This window comes from Numida meleagris, chromosome 1 (assembly GCF_002078875.1).
Source record: "Numida meleagris isolate 19003 breed g44 Domestic line chromosome 1, NumMel1.0, whole genome shotgun sequence".
In the NCBI taxonomy this organism is placed as follows: Eukaryota; Metazoa; Chordata; class Aves; order Galliformes; family Numididae; genus Numida; species Numida meleagris.
The window spans coordinates 172,190,934-172,218,563 of NC_034409.1; the positions used below are offsets into that span (position 1 = coordinate 172,190,934).

At 40.8% G+C, this 27,630-nt stretch overlaps 1 long non-coding RNA gene across 1 annotated transcript in view; it reads right to left on the reverse strand.

Annotated features, from left to right (window-relative positions):
• The window catches only part of LOC110388647, a 32,944-nt gene extending 21,576 nt beyond the window's left edge, over positions 1–11,368 (reverse strand). Inside the window, exons 1-2 of the long non-coding RNA XR_002432946.1 lie at positions 11,218–11,368; positions 10,801–10,951 (exon numbers count right to left, since the gene is read on the reverse strand). This is a non-coding gene — a long non-coding RNA (uncharacterized LOC110388647). The remainder of the gene's footprint in view (positions 1–10,800; positions 10,952–11,217) is intronic.

Genomic DNA, 27,630 nt, shown 5'->3' on the forward strand with positions numbered 1-27,630 from the left:
ACATATCTGAAAAAAGACAACAAACAACTGCAGGATCTCTACTTCCCTGCAGACTCTCTCATTGGCTACATCTATTACAGATATGGTTTACACTTTTTACTTAAATGTTACTTTTCTTCCCAATACATGCTGCCGCAGGCTTATCTTCCTTATGGAAATGTTACATTTTTTTCTCAGAAAATAATCTTGGTGGCTTGCACTCTCTAGTTGCTCCAGGTAGACTTCTGTGGTGTCAGTAACAAGAAAGCTCAGAATATGTGGCCATAAATTAACAATAATTTGGAAAAGGCTCATGGTTTTTTTTTTTTTTTTAGATAAAGAATATCTAGCATTATCACATACTAATGGCAAGACCAATTGGAAGCTGCTGCATTAAGGTGTAAATACCCAGTTCAGTGCTATAAGTCTGGTCACATTCAAGTGGGCTCACATGGCCACCATTAAGGAGTTTGGTCACAGCCAATGAGAACTCTCATTACTAGCTTAATGAAAAATGCTCTTTACTGAAGCAACAGATTACAGGTTCTTTGATGGTAATAAATGCACTATCTGCAGAGCACATGCAAGTACCAATAATGTGAATAATACAGCCAACCACAAACATGTTAGATTATGGAATAACTCTATAGAGCAAGGCCTTGGGCATAACAGCCAGGGGCCAGGCCAAAGGAGGAGGTTTGGGGGCAAAGCTGAGCACACCATCACATGGAAGCCCTCCTGCTTCTGTAGATAAGGAGATTCCTAACTATACAGTTGTGTAGTTTTCACCACAAATGAAAGAGACATTTCTGAGAGGAAAGCATCCTATACTTGTCATGTGCAGTTTTCTGGTGTCTTTCTCTGAGACATCTGGTGCTAGATCAAAGCGTGGATCTGGACCCTGTTGATCTTGGTTCCCGTCCAACCTGGCAGCTGTTGGTTCCACTCATATCCCCATGTAACGGCTCCTTTCAGCTATGCTGTGCAAGACAGAGTATTTCTGAAAAACTGACCAGCACTTCATGCTGAATCTGTCGCACTGTCAACATCCTCTCCAGTAGAGTAGAAGAGTTACCTTAATGTAACAGCTAACAATACCTCAATATCAAGTGCCATAAAATATATTCCTATAAATACATTACTCTCAAGTGCAGAGCATCAAAGCTAATATTTAAATAATAAGTAAAATGAAGAGGAAAGATGTCTTCCTCCCCAGTGTGAAATGCGTGATGTTGAGACTATTGCTGCTCTCTCTCACATCTTGTAAGGTCTTACACTGCTGCCAGCCATAGAAGTGGTCATTGGCAAAATTACACAGGTTTCATTTCCTTTTGGTCCTGACATCCTGACATCTCCTGACATCTACCCAAAATGCCAGCTGTATATGTAGAGGCCAGGATGATGGAAGGCTGCTTTATACTGTGCCCTTTTTTCCTGGCCAAAGCCACATGTTAACTACTTAAATCTCCTTATGAAGGCATCTTCTACTGTATGGTGTTTGTCTGAACCATTTGGATGGACCTTGGAAAAGCAAATTTGTACTTATATATCATTTTTAATAGATTATATTAATCCATTTTTGTTTCATTTTTGTTTCCATTTTTTAGTAGTGCATTAACTTCTTAATGAAGTAAGAAAAATTCACCTCTTGTCAATTTACAAAAATGCATGAACTATCACTGATACTTGGTGCCTTTCTTAGCTCCCTAGAAGATGCTCCTTCATAGAATCATAAAATATCCTGAGTTGGAAGGGACCAACAAGGATCACTGAGTCCAACTTCTGGCTCCACACAGGAACACACAAAATTCAAATGCTATATCTAAGAGCGTTGTCCAAATGCTCCTTGAAATCCAACAGGCTTGAAGCCGTGACCACTGCCCTGGGGAGCCTGCTCCAGTGCCCAACTAACTTCTCGGTGAAGAACCTTTTCCTAATACCCAGAAGTCTCTTCTGTTCTTTCTATCAAAGTGATACTCGCTAAAAAGGTAGTGTCTGTGGAGAAATAGAAATCACCATGCAAAGGTTTCAGTTGGGCTGAAAAGTGTGTTTAAATATCAGTTTTAACATCAGCCTTAACAAAATTAATATGTTGCAGATTTCTGCAATCTGTGTGCTTCAGTTTACACAAGAAAAATATTTTTTTCTTTTGTTGTATTTGAGGGAGAAAAGTCTATAGGAAGCTCCACACGTTTTTTAGAGTTTTTTGATCTTGAGATGGTTACTTTTCATAGATCAACATTGCACCTTATTCTAAGATAAGTCTTTTAATGCCGACTTACACATTTGACTCAACCTCAACACACCGTATTCTACGTATAAACATCTTAAACATCCTGATCTTAAACATCCTGCTCTTTAACATGCCTGAGGAATTGACTTCTTTTTTTGTCACCTAACAGAAACTTTGAGGTATACATTTCTGTTGTTTCTTAAGGATGCAAACATTTTGAATATACTGTGAAAGGAATTTAAATCATATATAGGTGCTTATTTCTCTTCATTATTCTCTCTATTGCATACCCTTTAAGAACTTCAAAATGTCAGCTAGGAAATCCTCGTTTAACAAACACTGATTATTTTGCACAGTCAAAAGCAATTTCAGATCGTTTCAATTACAAGGTATAGAGGGCATACCTCTCTATCCATTCTAATTCTACTTTATATGCATTTGTGTTAACAAAATAAAATGCCTCCTAGTAATTCTAGGATTCTTTAGTAGATAAAGAAAAACAACTGAAGAATTTTGGTGCAAAGCTGTCGAGGTCAAACAATGAGTTGCACACAGGTTGTTTTATGCTGGGAGACAAACATTTAGGTGGAAGTCAATATTCACTTTCTTTCTTCAGATTTATTGTTGTCTTAAAAATAATCACACAATAGATTAATTCCCTTTCAAATATTTAGTATGAAGCTATAAATAGCTTTCTGATATTTAATGATTTCAAGAATCATTGACCACAAAAGGAAGTACGTGTTTTTTAGTGATCTCTTTAATTGCTTTCTCGGTTATTTTGGCAATAACTCCAGTTTCCTCTGTGTAATTTTAAATGTGAATGAATGAATCTTAGAAAATAATAGTATTTAATTTCTTGTCATGCTCAAGTGATGGCTACATGACAGCCAGAGATATCTGGTATTCTACATTAAACCTCTCTTGCTTCTGTACCAGTCACGATGGTGCTTTCAGCAGTTTAACAGTTTTTAGCAGCAAAATAAAAAAAATACATGTATTACAAGAGTTTTATCCTTAGAAGTAAAATTATTTTTATAATCTGCCCTGTTTATAAGTTTTCTTTCACCTGACAGTCCTCCTGACTACTGATTAATATAAAATTGCATTATCACTTATAACATAAATGATAAAGTGTCTTTTTATGGGCAAGGAGGTATCTTTCCTTTTCTATGGTATGTAATCATTGCAGTCATCACAGTCACAATACATGTAAAAATGTACTTCAAAGAACCAAGCATACAGGAACAAAGTTAGAAGATGATCACCCTGGCAGCTCTGTAGCTCTGCACACTGAGATATAAATGGTTTGCCCTGCACAGCTTCTATTTACTTCCTGATGATGTACATGACAGATCTTCTTCAGACAAAAAAAAAAAAAAAAAGTTGCAGTACTCAGATAATACTAGCTGAATTTCTTTTGGGTAGACTTCAGCTCCTCTGGCGGTTCATCCCAATTATCATTTTTTGTTTCACAGGCAGTAGAACATATATTCATATACAGACAGAGAAATTTAAGATTCACTCTTTGTGCATACCATAGATCAGGATGTTTGAAATAAGTATGTACAAATTTATTTCAATCAAGATTGCCAGGAAGATGAAACAGCCTTCAGCAAATATAACTCAAAACATTCTCCAGAGGAATTATTCAGACTACTTCTCTATCATTCCTTTATCTTCATCTTTTTCTGACCAGGCTATTCAATCTTCACACTGATAGGTTCCATCAAACTCTTCCTGAGTTGCACACGTTAGACTTATTTCAGAGGGTTTTTCCCTCAGGTCTTTGCTACAATTCCATCCTAGTCAAACTGGTAAGCTCCAAAGGAAAGCTTTTGTCTGTGTAGTTCTACCACAGGCCTCTTTCTCCTTCCAGTAAAGAACAATTCATAACAGCTCATCGTCCCTTTTCAAAGCTGATAAGTTTGCATGAAGATTGTGGTGAAGGGTATACCTGGGAACAGTCTAGGACCTTCCAGAAAGAGATAATGTTATACATTACTGTACTTAAAAAACTTTTTCTGTAACCTCAACCCACTTGGCAATTAAATAATGTTCAGATGTGGCAAGTATTTGTTGGCTAAAATAAAATGCCTCCATAAGTCTTTTTTCTCTGGGTACAATTTCTTTGTAGCTCTTCATAACAAATTTGATCCAGTCAAATCAACAAACAAAAAGACAGGATTGATACTCTTCGTACTGTTCTGCAATTCAGTGAAGTCTAAAGACAGATCAAGAAAAAAAAAATTACTGATAGTTTTCTTTAGCTTTTGTTTCCTCATGTTGAATTCTACTCTGAAAACAAGGCTTAATCAATGTATTGTTTGTTCATCAAGGTTCTGTAAAAGTTGGATTGAGTCAACCCACCTTTTACTCATGCAACAGATGAAGTGATGACTCATAGAAAAACAGAGAAGTAATTACCCTCACGGACACTTCAAAAAAGTAAGTAACAGGCTTAAACTAAGAGATATGAAGTCATCCAAAAACACTACACATGTTCTGTGTAGCGCTAACTAAAAGTCAGGCAGGATGAAAGACACAGTGTCAATTGCCATCAAGACAGGAACTCATTAAAAGAAGCTCTTCCTTGAGGAAACTGGTCCCTTAGGATCCAAGTCACATGCCAATGAGGAGAGACTCCATCTTTGGACTGTTTACAAAGCCCCAAATTAGCTGCTTACACTGCCTGTAAGGTACATTTTGTCCTTATCCTCCTAGTCCATTTTGTGCACATGGAGTATGTTACAGTAAATGAGTGCATACAGCCAGTCTTTGGAAAGGGAATCATTGTTTTGTGGAGTACTTGGATTTTTACATCATTGCTTTGCTATTAATTTTTAGTGAGGCACTTAAGAGGCTTAATCCAGATTTTACTGTACCAGAAACAAGCATATAGCAGTCAAAATGGGTAGCATGATGATCACGTGTCTTAGTTTCAGCTAGGACAGAGTTGATTTTCTTCATAGTGTCTGGTGTGATGCTATGTTTCGTTTTTAGGAGAAAAACATTGTTGATAACACACAGCAGTGCTGTACAGAGTCAAGGACGTTTTCATTTTCTTTGCTTCTCCTACTGTCCTGCCAGTGAGCTGGGAGGGACAGAATCAGAACAGCTGACCTAAACTGGCCAAAGGGACATTCCATACTATAAGACATCATGCAGAAGGAAAGTTTGAAAAAGTGAGAGTTCATCGGGAGGCCTGCCGCTGCTTTGGCACTAGCAGTGCATCAGTAGTGAGCAATTGCTTGTGCATCACTTGTTATACATACACACACATATATATAATTGCCATAACTATTATCATTTTTTTCTCTTCCTTTTCTCTATCCTAGTAAATAGTTTTTATCTCAACCCAGAAATTTGACTTTGTTTTTTTTCCCCGATTCTCTCCCTCATCCCACTGGTACAAGGGCGAAGTGAGTGAAGAAATTTGTGGTGCTAGGCCACCTGCTGGGTTAAACCACAACGACACGAGATGATCTCACTGTCCTTTCTGTAAAAAGAGAGTCCTCACGATGTTTTCAAGGCCTTTACTACTATTGCCTTTACTCCTGTGTCACTATTTATTCACCTCCTGAACCTTGTCATGGGGCAATACTGGATTTGTTTTATCTACTATGGCGCAGAGGCTCAATGGCTCAAGTTATGGTCTGGCACTGTTTCTGAAAATAGTCCTCAGTACCTTCACAGAGGTGACCCCACTCCAGCCAAATGGCTTAATTCACAGGCTCAAGGTATCAATCAGAACAAAAAGCTTTTATATATCTTCCATGGTTTTTCTAAGGTGTTGAAAAACAAAACATTGCAGTGAGGTTCTACAAGACCATAGACATGAAGAAAACAGCAATAATAATTAGCTAGAACTAATGGAACTGCAAATAGCAGTGGCCTTTCTGCATTCAGATTGCTGCTCATGCCCAGATCTAAGATGATGATCGCAGCAAGTCTGAGTGTCTATATCTGTACAGAATCTGGGCAGGATGTAGTGCAGCGCCTGCAGCTGCCAGCAGGAGATGTCCCCTCTGCTGACAGAAGGGAGGCAGATATGGTGGTGGCAGGTACATAGCCAGACTCCCCTGGGAAGGAACTGTATTGGAAAACACAGTGGCTTTCCAAAGCATGAAATAAACCAAAGTCACACCAACACCTGTAAATCCCTTTAACATATCCATAACCTTAGCTGGGAATGAGGATTTTTAAATTCTTCATTCTAGTAAAGGGCAGAAATGTTGGCTTGAAATATGGCAAATTGGTATTAATTATCATAACGAGTCTGAGATAACTGCGAAATGTACAAAAGCATCCAGATGTTGGGCGAACACTGTGCTCTGTCACAATGTATTACATTTGTTAAGAAATTCAAAGCCAAAATTAAATGACAAGACTCAAACAGGAAAAAGCCTCATCTCTTAAGCAGTACACGTATCACAATAAAAATGCTGGTTTAATTGAGGGAGACTGGAAATGATTTGAAAAATAAAATGTAAATTTTACAGGATGCTCTACGTATAATACTGCATGGATTGTCTCCTATCTAATTGCTGCAATGTACTCAGAGACAAAAATCCACTTACATCATAGAGGCCAGTTAACTTGCTTTGTGCTGTAAAATGAGGCTGGCTTTTGTCATGGGCAGAGATTTCACAATTTCTTTTTCATAGGCTGATAAGGCTGTATTAGGCCTTGTGGTGCATAGGGGCTCTTTTAGGGAAGGTGCAGGGCTGTATTTGTGCTGCACCAACCTCCCACTCTGACAGCAAGGATGGGTCTTTCTCAGTGGGGAGCAACCCACATGTCACCACACTACGACACAAGCCAGACACCTCTGTTACAATTAGGGGAAAATGAGAAAAAAGAAAGAAAGAAGCAAAAGGTATGATTTTTTTTCTTTTTTAAAAATCAACTGATATACTTTTTTACATATTTAAGAGGGTTTTTTTGTTGTCGTCTTTTAAATATATGCACATCCACAGGCCAGCTGCTCATAGACGTGCTCCATGCAGGAGGAACATGCCACATACAGGCAAGGAGCAGCTGCTGTTGTGCTGGTTGAGAGGGGAGAAACATAGAATGGGGTTATTTCTACTGAAGTTCAAGCCTGCAAATTTCCCACTTTGAGCAGGCAGTGATCAAAATGCAGCCCTTAAAAGTTCAGGCATTCTGAAGCCCACACAAGGTGAAAGGGCAATAATCCTTCCATTCTTACTGTAGTTTTTTAACAACTTAAAACACACCAACAGGTTCTAATTATGGGAACTATTCCCTGGTCCCACAGAAAGAACAATTCTTTTGTGAAACGATAAAGATCCCAAATAGAGAGGGCCTGAACTGCTATTCACACTCACTGGCAGACACTGATAGCAAGTTCTTTAGAGCCTCTTTTTTTGCCCCTTCAGACTCTGCACCATGCCACTGACTTTCTGTACTAGAAAGAGGTCAATGCCTCCAGCAGTGGTCCTGCCTTTGGAGCACAGTTTATTAGGGGTATTCAACCACTCCCTAAGCAGCAACAAGAACAAAAAGATGAAGAAGAGAGAGTGATTGCCAGTACAACCAATAATCTGCATATTCATGGTGCTATCACCCCTTCTCTTAGCCTGGGAGAGTCTGTGAATTTTACTGCCCAGTCTGAGGATGCCTCTTACAGGTCAGCTTCAACTCATAAAGAAGTAAATATGAGGGAAGCAGTTTGCTTTTAGGAAGAAATGGCCTTGAATTGTGACAGCATGTTTTCTCCTGCACCCACTGGAAACAGATCGTGGGACTGAGAGCTCAACAACTCGTAGAGCACTTTTAACAGACATTCAAGCCTCTGATGATAACTACCAGGGTCATGTTTATCTACCCCCACCTTGAAGAAAGAACATGAAGGTTTTGACATGCTGCTTGAAACTGCCTGACGGAGGATGAGCAGGGAGTGGAGAAATGGGGGCCCTCCTGGCTGCACAGCTGTGGAGATTTGGATGAGAATGGTGTGTGCTGATCACTTGTGCTGCTTCATTTCAAGAATTTCTATTGCTGTCAACTTCCAGCACAGCTTAGTGCAAGATCTATTTGAAAGCTCAAGCCTGCAGGTCACATCGTGTATGTTAGAAGTAGCCGCTCAGCTGGCAAAACAAAGCTTGTCTGTAAATAAGAATCTGACTTAAAGTGCCATCAAAACAAACAGGTCAAAAGTGCAAAATACAGAGTCTGAAGCTTTCTGAATTGTGCAAACAGAGCAAAAAGCACTCAACAAGAGCTGAAGGCTCTGGCAGGACCAGCAGGTAGCCTGAGGCCACAAGATAAATCATTGATCTTTAAGAAGATAGGGATCTGGAGTGTCATGGTCACAGCCCAGCAGCAGAGTGCAAGGAGGCTGAGTTGGTCAGGGAGACAATTCCTGTCTCAGATGGCTCTAATGCTGGTGCTGGCAGTCCTTCTGATGCTCCGTCTGAAAGGGAGATGTTAGGAAGCCATGAGCAGCTTTGGTACAAGTTGTCCAGCAGCCCATGTTGCCTGGTCATAATGTCAATTGCACATCTTTGTCCATATTACCCATCCTGAAGCAAACAGATTTGTTTTAGTCACTGCCAGTGACTGTCCCACTCTGCTCTGCACTGTGCAGCCTCACCTCAAGCACAGCAGATAACAAACAGTACAGTTTGAAAGGTTGTGAAGAATCATGGACCATGCAAATGGATCTTACTCACCACTGTGCTTTTCGGTGTTTTAGTTGGTCCTTGCTCGAGGCAGAGAATGTGTTTCTGTCCTGTGACAGCTGTATCCCTTTTCAGACTTGTTCTGTCCATAAATTATATTTCACGTTCTCTTGGGCTGCATTTAAGGTTCACCACAACATGAATGGTGTTTTGTAGAGTCTCAGATTTGTGAGAATGCAACACTTTTTTGTATTCTTACTTTGTAATGCGCTGCTTACTTATACTTTGATTTTTACCTTTGAACAGCTCACAGTAAACCTAAAAACAGTGTTGGTAAGATTTTTGTGGTTAAAAAAGTCTTCGGAAGTTGTGCTGCTATTAAAAATGACTTCATAAGATTAATATTGATATAAAAGGCTTTCTAGGATTTGTTGACATAAAAAGCCTGTCAAATATTTTACTGAAAAAAAATCCACCATGATAAGATTTTAATGAATGTTACATTAAAAGGTTCTGAACATAACAAACCGGCATCGATTTTCTGCACTAATAACCTCAATTACCAAAACTGTAGGATATTTTTTTTTGAGAAAGCCATGCAGGGCTCAATACAGGCTGAAGACACTTTTTAATCTGTTGTGAGCAAGACTTTGACAGGTGGAACAGGCTGGAATACAAGAGGGAAGCAGGTGATGGTAGGACAGGTATTATCAGCCTAACAGGGAACAGAAGCACTAAAAAGGCACCTGTGCCTTGTCAGAAAGTGGACAGGGTCTCCAGGGAGGCATCCACCCATACCTGCCTGGGATGAGTCCTGTAGGCTGACCCAGCTCCAGCCCTGCCTGCATAAGCCAAACACCATGGCTGCTACACACATTCTTGGGAAGAGCTGTAAATTCTGCCATTGTTAGTGTCTCTTAGACAATCAGCTCCATCTCTAAGACAAAACAAGGATCTAAGTTGGCTACCGATGTCTGTTTAATGATCTTCACTGCATGGAGTGGTGGTAGAAACACAGCCAGAACTGTACCTTCTATTTTAAGCCATTTCTAGGCTGAGCTTCATGCATGGTCCTCTGCTTATATCCTTTCTGAATCACTGGGAGCTGCTTGCTTTACTGTTTGATTTTTAGGGGAGAGAACAAAGGGCAAATGGCAGTGAGTACAGAACTACAGAACTTTTGACTGGCCTTGTAGAGGAGAGGTGACTTGAGAAGACACCTTAATACTGCAGTGGATATTTTTAAAAGAGACACAATAATGAAAACTAGAAGTAGGAATAATTTTCTCACATTTCCTTATAATTTCATTAGGAACTGGTATTAAGACAAGCTAAATGCCTTGGGTAAATCCCCATAGTTCCTTTAATTCAATTTTTTTGTATTATGTACTTTATTGCTCCAAATTTCTCATATACCAACACAGAGCACTCAGAAAGCAATACAACTTGAAATAATGATTTAGCCACATACTAATTTGAATACACAAAAATATAATCATTCCATCAGATGTAAATTATCAAAAAGAGGTTAGTTACGAGTTTAGTGGCTTATTAATAACTAATGCAATAGGAGTAAGAAAAACAGTAAAATTTCTTACATCTGACTTTGTCCCAAACATTCCATCAAACAAAGGTATTTTCTTAATGATTAAAAAGCCAAATTAATGATTCATGTTACTGAGGCAATAAGCTTCCCAACGGAGACTATTAATAGCTTCCCTGAGTCACTCAGTCCCTGGCCTCACACAGCACTTTGCCAAGCACAAACTGCCACTGGTTCCCTGTTGTAAATTCATCAGATTCTCTTGTAAAGGAGAAGGTGAAGTTAAGTCTCACAGTCCTGAACACAGTCCTAATAACGTGCATGACACACAGAGATGGCAGCTTGGCTATGCAGGTAGCCTGAGGGGTGCTCTGGGAGCCATGGGCTCCCCCACTCACCTCGAAGGTGCCCTGCTCCAGCACTGCGTGCCTGGTCATCTCAGCCAGTGACCCCAGAGGGCAGGGGCTGGGGCAGGGCACACAGGAATCGCCCCTGGGAAAGCACTCCCTGTCCCCGCTCCTTGCTGCAACAGGCTCCTTCCCGCAGCTCCTGGTGAGAAAATAAAGCATGTGCACAATGTTTGTGAGAGGCAGTGCTGTCTGGTGGAAAAGGAGAGTTAGACCTATTTGTGGCTCTGCTGGTGGTTAATCATTCGCTTTTCTTTCACTGGACTTTTATTACCTTCTAAATGATGTTAATTTTGAGAAACCCTTTGAGACCCCTTGACAAAAAGGGCTCTGTGAGAACTAGATACTCAGCAATTTCAATCCCATTTCAAAGGTAACCAGCCAAACCCCCCCTTACAGATTCCTCACCTCGTGTTGCGTCTTGAATACTGATGTGCAGCCTCTCACATTGGTTTGCTCAATGGGTTGAATAAGTGAATAGGAGCAGAACAAGGAAGTACTTTACTCATGATAGCACATATGGTGACTAAGTACAGTCCTCATGACAGCAGGAATGTGGTGGCCTTTGGATCGCACTGGCCCTCACTGCAATGCTGTCACTTTCTTTTACCTGCAGTCACTTGGCACAGTTAGAAAAAGCAGCACATGGAAAAAGAAAATATATGAGATAATGCTGCATCCATTCTTCTCACTGAGCTGTGAGGCATATATACAAATTATGACCTTTTCCTAGCACTCTTCACCTTGGTAAAACAGATGGTGCAGAGTTTTATTTCAATCCAGCAGTTTCATCCATCTTTTGGATGCGTCAGAAAAGAGAGAACAAAAACCAATCTCTGAATGCAGTAGAAGTTTGAGGTGTTGTCACCTTCAGAAAATCATAAAGGGGAATTTATGGCTGGGTGCCTTTTTCTGTGAAGCATTACTTTCTGTGAGTACAATCAACTAGGGAAACATTTGAAAATGCAGCTTTTTTTTTTTAATAGTTTTGGGTATTTTTGCTTTTTTACATTCCTATACATAATAAGACACTTTTACCTTAACTAACCCCTAGTATAAGCAAAAAATGCTGTGTGAGAAGCAGCTGAATAAATGAACCTCTCACTGTATCCCATCGTACTTCTGAAATTCTAAGGCTTCTTATGCACTTTCACATTTATTGTACATTACATTTCTAAGTTCCATCTTATACTTGGCAGTCCAAGGTCTTTTTATACAATATAAACAGACTAAATGACAAAAGATTTCTGAGCAAAGCAGGAAGAGCTATTCAACAGTTACTAATAATTGTTGTGATTTCAAGCTATAAAGATAAAACTGATAAATATTCAAGGGAGTTAGGAGAGAGAACTAAAATTGGAAGGAAAACACTTGCCTAAATTTTCAGGCATGTTCACTTCCACCCTCTATAATACAAAAAAAAGGCAGAGGAGCTTTCCAGTGAGACAGTATTGAAGCAACAAATCATTGTTCTGCCATACTCAAAATCATATAAAGTCATATTTGTTGCTTTGCCTAATTGTTGGGATGGAAGTGACTGAGCTGTGAGTATAAATGTGAGGTCGGTGAAGTGTCCCACCTACAGAATGTAGTTTTGTGGAAAACTCTAAGTGCTTTTAGGTACAAGTGCTAGGTGAACTGGATCCATTTTGGGTGACACATATGAAAAAGTTCTTTTCCACAGCTGAGTAAAATGTGAGGACAGACGCTAACTCTAAAGCATACACACATAACCTTAAACTTGAAAAAGTGATGTTATCACTACTTATGCTCAAGAAATTCATTTCACATTTTCAAATAGAAATGTATCATTGCCTCTGTATGGAAGCACGGAAGCATTAAACAAGAAAGAAATTCAGTTTGGAATCTACTCTACAACTCTGCTGATACTTTCAAGGCATGTTGCAAATGCAATTTGTACCATCGCAAGACTATTTAGGTCATGTAACTGCATAATTAGGGTCTCTTCTGGTTCATCATTATGAAGGATAAAATAAGATAAAAATGACTTGATGTCATCTAATTTTTCTACTTTGTCACCGAACTTTTCTTGGTAACCAGTAATAATAAGCAATAGACAAATAATAAAAAGGAAACATTTTGTTTCCCTCTTCTATTAGCCACTGCTAATTTCCATTACAAGTGATTTTCCTCAGGCTCTAGAAAAAAGAATTGCATTGATAATAAGGTATTTATTTCTGCGAACAGTATAGCTCTGACTTTACAGCTGATAATAAACTAGTAAATGTTTTCCTTTAGCAAGGAATAATTGAAACATGTTAAAACAACATCAGAGTGGAATCTGACCATTATCAATGATAGAAAGCAGAGACTTTTTTCCATAACACAGTAGTAGCAAAGTCTCCAGACATGGAAAAAACACTAAGTTGTTTACAGGCACTTGTATACATCATGAGTGAATAAAAGACATACTGGCATTGAATGTGAAACCAAAACCAGAAAAATAAGGCAAGTATCTTGAGAGCAAGTCAGTAGCCACCAACCAATATCTCAAATCACTTGGTCATTTGAAAGGCAAGCAGATCTTCTATTAAAAGTCATTGCAATGCTAGCTTCATACAAGTACCAATTCGTACACTTGATGCACAAACTGGTCGTTGAGGGTTATATTGCTCCAAATACCTTATGAAGTGTTATTATAGTAAAGAATGAGACACAGAAAAGTAAAGTAACTAGACAACAACCAGTGACAACACGGACAAAAGAAGACATATCCAAATTACTAGTCTCATGTTAAGGACTCTTCCTTTCTTATCTGAAACAAAAAAATCACACTGCAGCAACTCTGAAATTTGCTTAAAGGATGAAGTAACTCAGAACAAAGGTGACGTAGAATATTCACTGTTAACTGGGGAGAGGATTGTTAAAAATGCTCCATTTTCAGCATTTTATATGGCAACTTCTGAAACTACTCTCTGCACGTATGTATTTTCCCTTAGTTTTAACATCTGGCAGTGAGCCAGGAAAGATCTCTGCCTGTGCTATCTACCACAACAAGATGACTTCCAAAACAAAGTATTTATTTAATTAGATTCACAGTGCCTTTCCTCTAATAATAGCCTGTTAATAGACTTTTGAGAAAAAAAAATAAGAATTGTCTGTTTGGACACCTCTTCATTAATACATCCTATGAGTTACTAAGAGGCACATTCTACTTCTGGATGCTCTGAACACATCTCTACAGTGATATGTAGTACAGACATCAACAAAGACTCCCTAAAAAAACTCCCTATGTGTTTATTTCAGACTTTGATTCCCAGAAGGGCAGATACCTTGGATAGAGAAAACATTGGGAAAATGAGAAAATTAATGTATAAATCTTCCTATCTGAACTAACACCATTGCTGTAGAAATTGCTAGGGGTACTACATGAACACCAAAAGTAATTTCAGGGTGGTACAGGAGATTAGTTCCTCATGCAGAGAAGATGTTAAAGCAGATAGCCTGAATGGGATCTGTACCACTTGGGAAGCAGAACAGTGTTTTTGCTGGGCAGATCCATTCCCAGACATGTCTTTTCCTCAACACTCAGCAGGCACTGGCAACACACTGCTTCCTGCTAAGCAGTACTTGTAGCACACCTAAACCTGAGTTACTTTATTCCTGACCCTTTTATAGAGGCAGGCTAATTAGAGCTCATGAGGTTTAGGCCAAACTGCAGACTGTGATGGATGTGCTGGCTATAGATGCACAGACTGGCAATACAGAGCATATATGCTGTATACTCTGATAATTTTAATTCCGTTCTGCTACTGGTGAGCAGAGATTGCCCTTCTGTCTGAAAACTCCTGGAAGGAGCTGAGCACTTTAAACCTCTCTGCCCCATGTCTCTCATCAGCTGAGGTCAATGATACACACAGATGTCCACTGTCCATTCTCCCATTCCCAGTCTCTCCCGGCCCTGTGTGCCACTACAAACATGGGTTACAAGCAACAGTGGAAGACAAGAGGCAGCTAAGAGTGCAGAAGGGAGCAGTCACACCTTACACAATTTGGAACAGGATGAAATGGATAGCTCCTTTGGAAGGGACCTACAAAGATAATGAAGTCCAACTGTCTGACCACTACAGGACTAACCAGAAGTTAAAAGCATGTTACTGAGGGCATTGTCCTCTTGAACTCTGACAGTTAAGGGATACCTACCATCTTGCTAGGAAGCCTGTTTCAGTGTCTGATCACCCTCACAGTACAGAAATGTTTCCTAATGCTCAGCCTGGCCCTCCTCAGGTGCAGCTTTGTGCTGCTCTCATTCTGCCATTGGTTTCCAGGAGCACAGCCCAGCACCTCCCCCTGTGTCCCCTACTCAGGGAGCTGCAGGGAGCAGTGAGGTCACCTCTCAGCCTCCACTTCTCTGGACTGGGCAGCCCCAGTGGCCTCAGCCTCTCCCCACAGGACAAGCCTCCAGCCCTGTCCCCAGCTCTGTTGTCCTTGTCTGGATACATTCAAGTAACTTAACATCCTTTTTTAAATTGTGGAGCCCCGAACTGCATGCAATATTCATGGTGAGGCTGCTATACCACTAGATATAGTAAATATAGTAGGAGAACCCCATCTTCTGACCAGCTGACTATGCTGTATTTAATGCACCATAATGCAATTTGCCCCTTGGCTGCCAAGGTACACCGCTGGCTCGTGTTAAGTCTGCTGTCACCAGCATCCCCACATCCCTTCCTGCTGAGCTTCTCTCCTGCCATTCATCTCCTAATCTGTGCCTGTGTCCAGCATTACTCCATCCCAAGTTCAGCACCCAGCATCAACATGTGTTGAGCTTCATGCCACTGATGATGGCCTAATGCTCTAATCTATCTAGATTCCTCTGCAAGACTTCCAGGGGAAAAAAAAAAAAAAAACACCTCCCAGCTTAGTACCTTTAACAAACTTGCTGAGGATGCATTCAACTCTTGCATCAAGATCCCTGATAAAAATGTTGAACTAGACCAGCCCTGGAATTGAGTCCTGGGGAACACCACCAGTCACCAGCTGTCAGGCAGATGCAGCCCCATTCACTGCAATTCTTTGAGCTTCAGCCACTTCATCACCCAGTGTAGTGTGAACTTGTTCATCTCACAGCTGGACAGTTGGTTCAGAAGGATGCTGTGAGTGACAGTATCAAGGACCTTACTGAAACCCAGAAAAATTACATCCACTGCCTTTCCTCCATTCACTAAGTGGGTGGCTTTATTGTAGAAGGAGATCAGATTACTAAGGCAGGACTTTCTCTTGATGAACTAGTGTTGACTATGCCCAGTCACTGCTTTGCCCTTCATATGCCTTCCAAAAGCACCCAGCATAATCTTCTCCATAATTTTTATAGGCACTGAGAATAGACTAACACATCTGTAGTTTCTTTGATCTTCTTTCATGCCCTTCTTGTAGATGGGTATAACACTGGCTAGTTTTCAGGCCTCATATGATTATTTTTGTATGATGATACTTGTCAGCTGATACAAGTGGTCCCTTATAACTTTGGAGACACAAGTGGAAAGTAATTGCTCCCCTAGTCATGGTCCTCCAGTTCAGAGGACAAGGCAGCCCAAGGTCTATCATTAACATAAAAACTGAGGCAAAAAAGGTATTCAATGCCTCCACCTTTTCCTCATCCCTACTTGTTAGGGGACCATTTTCACCAAGTAGAAGTCCAGTCTTTCCCTTACACCTCTTCTTGCTGGTGACATACTTGAAAAAGCCTTTTTTGTTGTCTGACATCACACTGGCCAGCGTCAGCTCAAGCTGAGCTTTGGGTTTTCTTGTTTTCTTCCTGCAGATCTGTAATCTCCCTATGAAACCAGACTTTGTTTCCAGAGATTGTGTATTTTCTTCTTTTCTCTAATTCCAGGAAGAGTTCCCTGTTCAGCCAAGCCAGTCTTCTACCCTACTTGCTTTACTTGCTGCACAGTGGGTTTGCCTCCTCTTGGGCTTTTAAAATGTGGGTTCTTGAAAAGTTACCAGCTCTCATGGACTCCTAAACCCTCTAGAGAAGATTCCCAGGGGACATTGCTAACTAGCTTCCTGGGAAACTTATAATTTGCTCTTTTAAAGTCCAGGGTGGTAACTTTGCTGAACTTTTTTCTCATTACACCAAAAATTTTGAACTCAACTATTTTATGATCACTGTGGTCAAGAAAGCCACCTAGCATCACATCCCTTCTTCCCTATTCTCTAACAACAGATCCAGGAGGTCACCTTTCCTAGTAGAATTACTAAGTACTTGCAATAGGGAATTATTTTCAATATGCTTTGGGAATTTCCCAGACTTGCTTGTCTCAGCAGTACGGTATTCCTAGTTTATGTCTGGGAAGTTGGAATCTCCCATGAGGATGAGAGAAACTGATCCAGAAATTTCGTCTAATTTCCTAGAGAATCTATGATATCACCCTTTTTGGGTAATTGATAGTAGACACATGATGACGTCTGCTTTGCTATCCGTCCCCTCAATCCTCACCCACAGGCTCTCTACTGCATAACCACTAACTGCAAGGGCTGTACAAGGATGATTTATAATTAGTTTCCTTGATTTCTTTATAGTTGAAGGAGGAAGCGGCACTGTTACTCATATAACTTTCCAGTGCGTATGATCTATTCCATGGTGGGTGTAGTGTGAGAGAAATAAAGAAGAAAATCACAGAAGATATGCAGCCAGCACAGGACCACTGAGCTATGATGCCACACAAGAGGATACACAGTGTTCAGAACAGTGATGCAGGCTGTGGATGAGCCATGCCGTATTTCCCTGGAGAACTACTGTCTGCTCCATACACCACAGAATGCATTATGATGGGCAACAGAAGAAGATAACCATCATCTTTATTGCTGGAATTGTAATATAGAAAAATGAAATTAATATCTGCAGGGTGAGGTTCACCTGCCCTTCCCTCCCTACCATCTTTGACTCCTTCACTCCTATTGAAGTTCCATGCTGAGCCAATAAGGGGGAAAAAAAGCAACACTTATTTCAAACAACCAGAAAAAGAGAAAAATATTATATATCAGAACCTTGAAACACTACACATGAGAAATTTAACACATAGCATGACCTTTTTTTTACTAGGGACTTCACTGCTAACTTTTTCCTACTCCCAGCCTAGATGCTGCTTATTTTTGAGGTTCTGTACAGATACTTGTTTTTTATATAGAGATTTCCATACCTCAAATTCTTGCCTGTATCGTTAGCTCTATTTTCAAACAGGGAGAGTGAAATTACAAAGCCATTTCTGCCTCAGTTATCTGCTTTTTTCCTTTATGGGATGTTCCCACCCTACTTTGCAGTTTCAACTGTTGCAGGATGGGCAGCAAAGATTACTAACCTACAGCTGCCTGGATATCTTCACAGCTTCTGAGCTAGCTCCTGGTATCCAGCATTTCATTTTACAACTTGAACTTACATTTAAACTTGGTAGTTTAAATTAGTGCCCATTGTCTCAATATTCTTCCTGTGAATTATGGCCACTGCTAGACAAACAGCATCAGGGAGAAATGGAAGGGCTGCTGGGGACAGAAACCACTGCTTAGAATCCCTATAAAACTGCGTCTATCAAGGAGTCTCAAGGAGCATAGGTCAGTGGAGAGCCACTAATGTCTGACTCAGGTGGAGAACACCAGGGACCTCACAGCTTGGCATATCAGTGCCTACAGCAGCCCGGGTCCAGCCATCAGTCCTTCCACCATGTCTGTGAGGTTGAAGACAGCCAGTGAGAGCTGTGAGTAACTGAAAAGTTACAAAGTGCTTTTGCAAAAAGCACTGGTTCAAAAGCAGCCTAATGATGTCAGCACTGGTTTAATCAAGAATATCAGGGATAGCAGTAAATAACTAGCAACTATGCTATTATTATGAGAAAAATCCAGCTCTCTCTATTTAAGGACATCCCTCTGCACCATGAAGAGCTTTACTTTTCCCGAAGGCACAGTAGGTCCTCGATGGAATCACAGCAGAGCTTGGACTGTGAGAATACAGCTGCTAAACAATCTTACCAACATTCTGTCTGTTCCTGCATTACAGCTATAAATAATTACTCTTCTGTGTAACCTTTGCCTTTCTGTCACTGCTCATCCACAGCTGTATACCATCGAAACTGCAAATGGGCCCAAACCAAAATCCCAGATCTGAAATTGTTCTCATATTTAAGGAAATCTGGAAAGAAATCCAAACAGGTGTCTGTCCTCCTTTGCTACATGGGGAGCCCTGAATTTTAACAACCCAGAATTTCAAGGCTGCACTTGGATTCAGATTCTGTGGCTGAAGTCTGTCCATACTCATTTGCTTACTCTGATCTCTCCTGATAGAGGCAACTTCTAAAAATCAACCTGTAAACCAAACAATTTTCCCCAAATTTAAAAAAATACTTCCAAAGCATTGATGATAATTAAACCATTTACAGCATTTGCTAACTCATCTGGCCCCTATCTGAAACAGCCATTGAACTCCAAAGTAGGAAGAGATTCTATTGTCTAACTGAATGCAAGAATCTTAAATGCAGGGGGTACAGGAATGTATTGATGTTCCCTTGGTACATCTCCCCGTAAACAGAAAAAATGAGCATTAAACTTTACCTCATGTTTTGTGAGACTGCCCACAGAGTTACTTCATAAGAGTCCTGGTCTGCTGAAACACCTCAAATTAGGGACTTCACAAATTTTATAAAGCAAAATATAATAGAAGGACTAGACTGCTGTCCATGCTTCATAGAAAGGTGCTTGTTCTGGTGGGTAAATAAAATTTCTGCACCATAATACTAAGATCTAGTAAAGTCACCAAGAATGCAGAACTTAATCTGTCACTGGAATACTGCATTTCTAATCCATATGGGATTGTAACAAATAACCTTTAGTGCAATAACATTAATTTACAAACATTGAAATATTTGATATAGAAGCAGTCAATCTTTATAAAAATAAGCATCTAGCACTGCATATTTTGTGGCATTAGGAGGTAGATGGGGGATACGTATTTACTCAGCAGAATTTTTCATAGAAGCATTATTATTACAGCACTTATAAACTGTGATTCAAGACAACAGCTTTCCATCTTCTCTAAATATATGAGACTCTGAAAATTCCCCAGAGAAACTGAGGGTTTCGGTATGGTGAAGGTCAGCCTAGAGATAATAACTTTGATTTTCCTCAACACCTGTCACAGGTCCCTTACAAAGCATCAGCAGAATCCAGCAGTCTGTGCACGGACTGAAAATCACTTTTTCTAGATTTCTCTTGCTTAGGCAGGAAGGCAATTGTCTTTAGAAAATAAAAACAGTTACAAGACTGAAAAGCGGGAACTTTCTGGGAATGGGACACTGCTTTCCCAGTGCAGGCAGGCCACTTCGCTTCCACGTTGTCATCTGTCTGTCTGGAGTCAGCAAGTGGCCAAAGCTAGCAGCTGGTTGCACAAGAGGAGATTTGGAGAAAAAAAAATGAAAAATAGTACCATGGTATTTTAGCTACAGCAACAATTCCTTGTCTGTGTTTCTGTCTCTCCCCTAGTGAAGCTGAAGGGCTCACATGTAAAAGCACCAAAAGTAGATTCCCATACGGTCGCACACCCAGAGCACAGAGGAGGGGAAGCTCTGCACACACTGTCTGGAATTCACTGCTTTCACTCCAGACATCCACACCTGCTCATGCTTCACCAGATAATTTCTGTTAATTATGGCTCACTAGCACTAGCACCAGCTAAATTACATTTATCTTCAAAATTGAGTGATAATTTCAGCAATGGTTCAGTCTGTTCAGGTGCTAAGAACTTGATAACACAGCACTGTCACTGTTTCACACTCAAATTGTACTAATCTAGGCAAATTTTCTTGTGTTTATCCAGATATTAAAACAAACAAACAAAAATGCATCCCTTTTCCCCGCAAGGAGCTAAAAGGCTACAGAATCACTGCAGCTTGCGTGCTGCAGTAAACTGCTACGTTTTTAAAACCCACAGCAAAAGGCACATAAATAATATATCTCTATTACACATTCTACTAAAGGTTTTCAATGAGGTTTAGAAAAATCAATTCATGCACGCACCGCTACTGCAAGACACAAAGCTACCTGCTTCATCTAGTCACTGACATGATGAAAACCAGTTTTAGCCAGGTGCTATCATAGAATCATGGAATCCTTAGAGTTGGAAGGGACCTTTAAAGGTCATCTGGCCCAACTCCTCTGCAATGAACAGGGACACCACAGCCAGATCAGGTTGCTCAGGGCCTGGTCCAGCCTGGCCATGAAAGTCTCCAGGGACGGGGCACCCGCCATATCTCTGGCCAGCCAGTCCTTGTGCATCCAGGTGGGTTGTACTACTCTAATGAAACTGATTTTAATGATGTTTTATTCAAGCTTCTGCAATTTCTCCATGTAGAAACTGCACGTACCTTTCTGTTCCTACCTGTATGTACAAGGCCAACCAGTAATGAGGGAATGAAATGCATTTTCTTCCTGCATAGAAAGGTCCCAATTTTGGATGGAGGATGGAGAAGTTGTAGTTAATGAATAACTATTGAAGGTAAGCAACACAGAGAGCTTGAAATGAATGAAAATACAGGTTTTTTTTACACTGAACAGGACACTCAATTTTGGGGCTGCAAGTACACCCTAACCAAGACCATAGGGATCGTGGCAGCTCTGTGCTGTGCAGGGCTGAGTCACTCTCATCTCTCTGTTCTCTAATTCTTTTTGCACAAACCCCAGGCATTTCCAGATGCATGTCCACACAACCTTGGGGTGCATATGGGCACACTGTGAGGCTGTTTTTCCAATAGTCTCACTAGCTGTTTTTACTGGCATCTCTGCAGTAAGGTTTGGCAGTAATTAGCAAACTCAGTAAGCAAGGTTGTTTTGCAATTTTGTATGGCATAAAGCTTTTGTTATGACCTTCATTTTGAGATAATCTTAGCATTCAATAAAAAAGAATGCTAATGAAAACATGTTTATGAGGGATTAACACAGCAAAAAATATAAAACTTCTGAAGCGTAGTTTTAAAAAAATTGCTAAATACTTTTCTCATGACTCCTCTAGATATTCTAAATTATTTATATTGACCTTCTGAGCAAATCTAACACTTTAAATTTAAAGCTGCAATACCAAATGTAATGGAAATATTATTAACAGAGTGATTGAAGTTGCATGCCTCACGAAACACACTTGCAATGGCATTTGCCTCTATTGTTCTACCACTATGTTCAGGTAGCACATGACATTTGGTGGTCTTTATACTAGAAGTGTCAGGGGTTTTGGACTCTCTCTCTCTTTCCAGACCCCTTGTAGGTAATTCCCTGGCTGTAGAGTAGGCACAGAGAAGACAATCAACTATTAGGGCAAGAGGCATGGGGCAGTGGCAGCGCAGCCCTTTTTCCTCTGGGACAAGGTTCCTCCTGCAGGATACTCTGGAATCACTTTGTTGTGTATAAAAGAAGCATTCTGTGGCTTGATGTACCCTGGAGGGAGGCGGGCTTTTAGGATTCTCATTATATCTGAGATCTATTATCAGACAATCCATGGTTGTGGAGTATGAAAGTTCTAAAGATTCATGAGAACATACTGATTTTCTGATGTATAAACTTTACCTCTCATTCTTCAATAACTATCATCCCATTAAAACGAGTATTCATTTCAATCTCATTTCTGTTGAACCCTGCAAACATCAGTCTTCGTGCTTATCAAACTTGGTAGGGTCCGGGTTTGAACACTGGCTGATACTGTTCATACCTAACTTAACTCATTTTTTATACTGATATTGTTCAATATCTGAGTTAACTCATTTCTGTTTTTATGATCAGAGGTCAGACCACATGCTGAAGTGGTAAGGAGAACGACTGGAGGCATGGACACTGCTTTATTTGAAAAAAAGATTGACTGATGTGGGATGTTTATATTAGGAAAGGATAAACCAAACATGATAAACAGATATGATCCAGTTAAGCCTCTGCTTTACTTCCTTCAGTGTAGTTCAGCAGTCCCAGCTGGTGTGTCAGGGACTTTTCTAAGCTTTTTGTAGCCTTTCTGGGTCCACGTTCAACAGCCCAGATAATTTAGTTAGAAAAGTATTTAAAAATACTGCTAAACTCAATGAAAGCAGTGGGGATTCCAACCCTTTTATTCCATCCCAAGAGTGCCAAACATAGGGAAGGAAATTAAAGAAACTGACAGGAAAAGCAAAGCAGCTCTTCACAGGGCAGGCGTATTTAAAAACAGAGTCCCAGAGAATAAGTGGTGTAGGCAGGCCAAAGAGCCTAAGGGATATTTGTCACCACTGTCTATTCGACAGACACACTTAAAGTCAAGTCCCTCGAGACAGTGAAGTATTATCTATAGCTCCTGGCCTTGCACCACAGAACAACAGCCAGTTCCTTTGTTCTGGAGTCTTCTAATGAAAATTCAAAACATGACAATTTTCCTTTTTACATTACAAATTTAATCATAACATTCATACAGACTAAACACTAACTACTAAGATCATTCAATATGTACCGTGCATTTTATTTGAATGATCACCTGCCTATACATTTTTTACCATTCATATGGTGTTATATCCCTAGAAACTGTCTGCCTGCCCTACATCAGAATAACACTGAAAACCAAGTTTATGTGACCATTTAAAACCGCTTGCAGTTTTTTCACTTTCCTTGGATTTGCTAATGTAAACAATTGAAGTAAACTAGTTACTCCAAAAGGCTTTGTTGCTGAGTGGTATGGATTTTCATGGACTTACAGAATGGTTTGGTTTGGAAGGGACCTTAAAGACCATCCTGTTCCAATCCCCCTGCTATAGGCAGGGACACCTCCCGTTAGGCCAGGTTGCCCAAAACCCTGTCCAGACTGGCCTTGAACACTTGCAGGGATGGAGCATTCACAGCTTCTCTGGGCAATCTGTTGCAGTGCCTCACTACCCTCATAGTAAAGAATTTCTTCCTAATGCCTGATCTAAATTTACCTTTGTTTAGTTTAAAGCCATTACCCCTTGTCCTGTCATTATATTCCCTGATAAATTGTCCCTCTCCATCTTTCTTGTCAGCTCCTAATAAGTACTGAAAGTACTTAATTTTGAGAGTAGGAAATACCAAGGATGGAAGCAAGAGTTCAGAGAACCCCAAACCAAACAGAAGAAGGTGTAAAATGCCTACTGTTGTTTACTGTATAGCCACAGGATCCCCATCCAGGTTTACATTTCAGTACGGGACTGAGCAGCATCTCCAGCTATCCCTCTAGTTTCTTCCACCATCACTTTCCCCCAGTACAGGCATTCACATTGCAGGGTCTGGCACTGTGCAATAGCTTCTGAAGGCTTATTTGCAACAGTTACTGCAATGTGACTTAAGGATTTTGTCAGGGGAACATATTGGCTTGCAATGCTAAGGAGGGCTGGCATTAGTCTTGCTGACAAAACAAAAACTAAGTACAATCCTCCCAGTGGAGGTACCGATGGAATGCATGTGCTACCAGTGAAACTGTGCAGAATAAAAGCCTTAATCCAAGATCATCATCCCAAAAAATAAATGCCAGTTTTATGGTCAGTATACTGGTGGGCAGTATTTCATTCTGTGGCATTCAGTAGAGAACATTAGCTAATAATCCGTATACACAGATGGTTTTTCTTTCAGTCTTTGACTTGTATCTGCCTATAACAGTGACTGAAACTGTGTATTCCAGATGACCTGAACTGTAACATCAGCCTAAACTCTGATCTGCTCTGCCAGGTGTGTGAGGGTAACATATGGCTCTTCCCTGTGTGAGTTTACCCAAGCAAAAACAGAAGGCAGACTATAACATTAAAAAGTCAAGGTCCTATCGCAAGTATTCTTTAAAGGTATTTATTGGGCTTGAGGCAGTGTGTAATTTTGTCCTGTAGTTAACTATTAAAAAGGTAGCAGTTTTAAATACAGCCCTGAAATACAAGATTATGAAATATGAAAGAGGTAAACCGGCCATCCGGAGTGATACAAGCTGAATACACAGGCACTTGCTACATTTTAAATGACAGTACAGTCCATAAAAGAAATTACCAGGCAAACAAAGTGGACAAATGCTCTTTTGATCACTACCTTGATTTTCCTATTTACGTGTGCTGGTTGTTTGCCTACTACCAGGTAAGTGCTCAGCATGCAATGTGATGGCTGAAATGCTGGTGCTATTAATAGCTGTGTACACACTGTAAGGTAGCAGTCATTTAGAACAACTTACACAGGCAAGGCATCAGCAGATCTTGCCTGAAAGCATGCAACACTAACTGCTGCTCGATGAGAGATGATTGCTGTCCTGGTCAAGAGCTGGTACATAACGCCTCTGCATCAAAACCTAGTCTAAACATACACGCCCTCAAATGTGAGCAGCCAAGTGTAATAGATGTTTTTTCTGGGGCCCTGGCCAAGCTGCCAAAGGGGTGAGACAGGGCCACCTCATGACCCTCACAAGGTGTCCCTCAGACTTTCTGACCTGAAACACTTAATTCCAGTCACTGTGTTTCAAATCCCGTTGGCAATGGCTCCATGGCCATGCAGAAAGCAGAGGGACTCCCAGAGGGCACAGTGCTGTGCAAGCAGCCATCCTCTCTCAGTTTGATGCACCACAAATAACAAGAAGTACATAAAACTATTAGAGAGCATCCAAAGAAGGGCTATGAAGGTGGCAAAAATTCTAGAGGGCAAGATACTTGAGAAGCAGCTGAGGCCCCTGGTTTGCTCAGCCCAGAGCAGAGCAGGCTGAGGGGAGGCCTCAGGGTGGCTGAAGTTCCTCAGAGGGAGCAGAGGGGCAGATGCTGTGACAGCAACAGGGCCCAAGGGAACGGCACGGAGCTGCATCACGGGAGGGGCGGGTGGCGGTTAGGGAAAGGTTCTTTACTGAAAGGTGCTTGGGCCCTGACACAGGCACCTCAGGACAGCAGTCGCAGCACCAAGCCTGGTGGAGTTCAAGAAGCATTTGATCTTTGGGTGGTCCTGTGTAAAGCCAGGAGCTTGTGGGTCCCTTCCAACTCCAGACATTCTAAGATCTTACCTACAGCTCGGGCACCAGGGCAAGGACATAAGGATGCAGGCTGGCCAAGGGCAATTCAGCAGGAGTAATGAAAAGATTTCAGTTTCTTAACAATCACACAGCATCTTTGCGCTCTTTCCTTCCCACTGGTACCATCTTCTGAGACCCACGTCTTTCTGACGTATTTTTTCTCAGGTATAAAGACAGAGAGATTTTTCTCTCAGCTTGAGCTGCAGTAGAGATGCCCTTCCGCATTAACTGTCATGAAGGATGAAGGCGAGAGAGCAGCAATTTTACTAGCTGTCTTGGGCAATGAAGAAACTTTTGCTGCTGGCAGGAAGGAGGAAACACAGATGTGACTACAAGCTGGTCTTTGGAGGTGTGAGACAAGTTTGATGCCAGTGTAAAAAATGGCCTAGCTCAGAAGGAGGGTGGGCTCAACAGGACAAGGTGAGAGAGCTGGGCCCTGCAATGACAAGGCCGCATCAGAGAATCATCCACGCACACCTCATACACCTCAAAGGGAAGAGGTGTAATTTAGGGTACAGCGAAGAACAGTGAGATGCAACAGGAAACAGAAAAATGCTAGGAAGGCCGTTAGGAAACATCTGAAATGAGCAAGTTGTATATGGTTTAAAAAGAGAACACAAGAAAGATACATCTTTTGTGCCTGACCTACCATTTTAGCATAACACAAATTCTCATTTAACTGCAAAAAAACATGTTTGAGTTAAGTTGAATGGAGCTCCCACAGAGTTATTAATAGAAAGACTCTGGGTAAGAGAGGTGGCGGCTTAGCTACCTCTCAGTGACCGTCCACGGATTATTTAATGTCTTTAATGTGCTTTAAAGATGGAAAACACAGAGTGCTTTGTAAATTAGAACATATAAAAAAATCCCTGACTGTTGCATCTATTAAATTACAAAATAAGCTCTCCAGGGAAGCTTCAGAACTATTGTCACTAAATAAATTTAGAACAGGAGCTTGAAATGTATTTACTATAAGAAAGAGACTTGCATTTGCCCCAAGAAAAAGAAATAAAATGTCCTAAGGCTTCAGTAGTCTTTCATCTCCAGTTGTTTTGTTGTTTTTTTTTTTTTAAATTGCTCTTTCCTGATGCACAGGAGAGGGAGAGACGATTATTTAAAGTGTTTTTTTTCTCTGGAGCTATCTACTGAAATGTGCTGACAGGTGCTATCTGTTGACTGTGTATTTCAGGTAGTTCATAAGGCAGGCAAGTAAGGGGGCCCACATTCCTTGATGAAAAGCACGCATGTGTTGGAAGAGGATGCAGCTTCTCTTTGAGATCAAGACAAACTTCCAGCGTTTGCCACTTTCAAGGCAGACCAGAAAAAGCTTTACCCAGACACATTTCCATACAGACGCACGCAGCAAGCAGCAGCTCGGTCAATCCATGGATGTCACAGGATGCTCAGAACAAAAGGAAGAGGCAGCCTTTTTGTTTTCCTTATGGTACCACTGTGTCTGGGCTGTGCAAAAAGAACAGCTTTTTTCTCTTGCTCTCACTGACAAGAGCCAGGACAGAGGCTGTTTACATTGCCAGCAGCAGAGGGAGGGGCAGCGGCAGGAGGGAGGTGAACAGGAATCCAAAGAGCAAAGACAGCTGGTGGAAGAAGAGATTCAGGCAGTGCTGAGTTTATACTGCAACGAGAGGCTTGGTTGTTTTGATTCTAATTTCCCATTAGCTCACAGCTACACTCCTATTTGGGATGGCTATGTATTGTGGCTTCACGCTGTGGACACCTCTCTGAGCAGCTGCATCTGCCATAAATATTATGCAGCAGGCTAGAAGTTCCAGTGAGGTTTATAACCTCCAGGTAAGGACAGT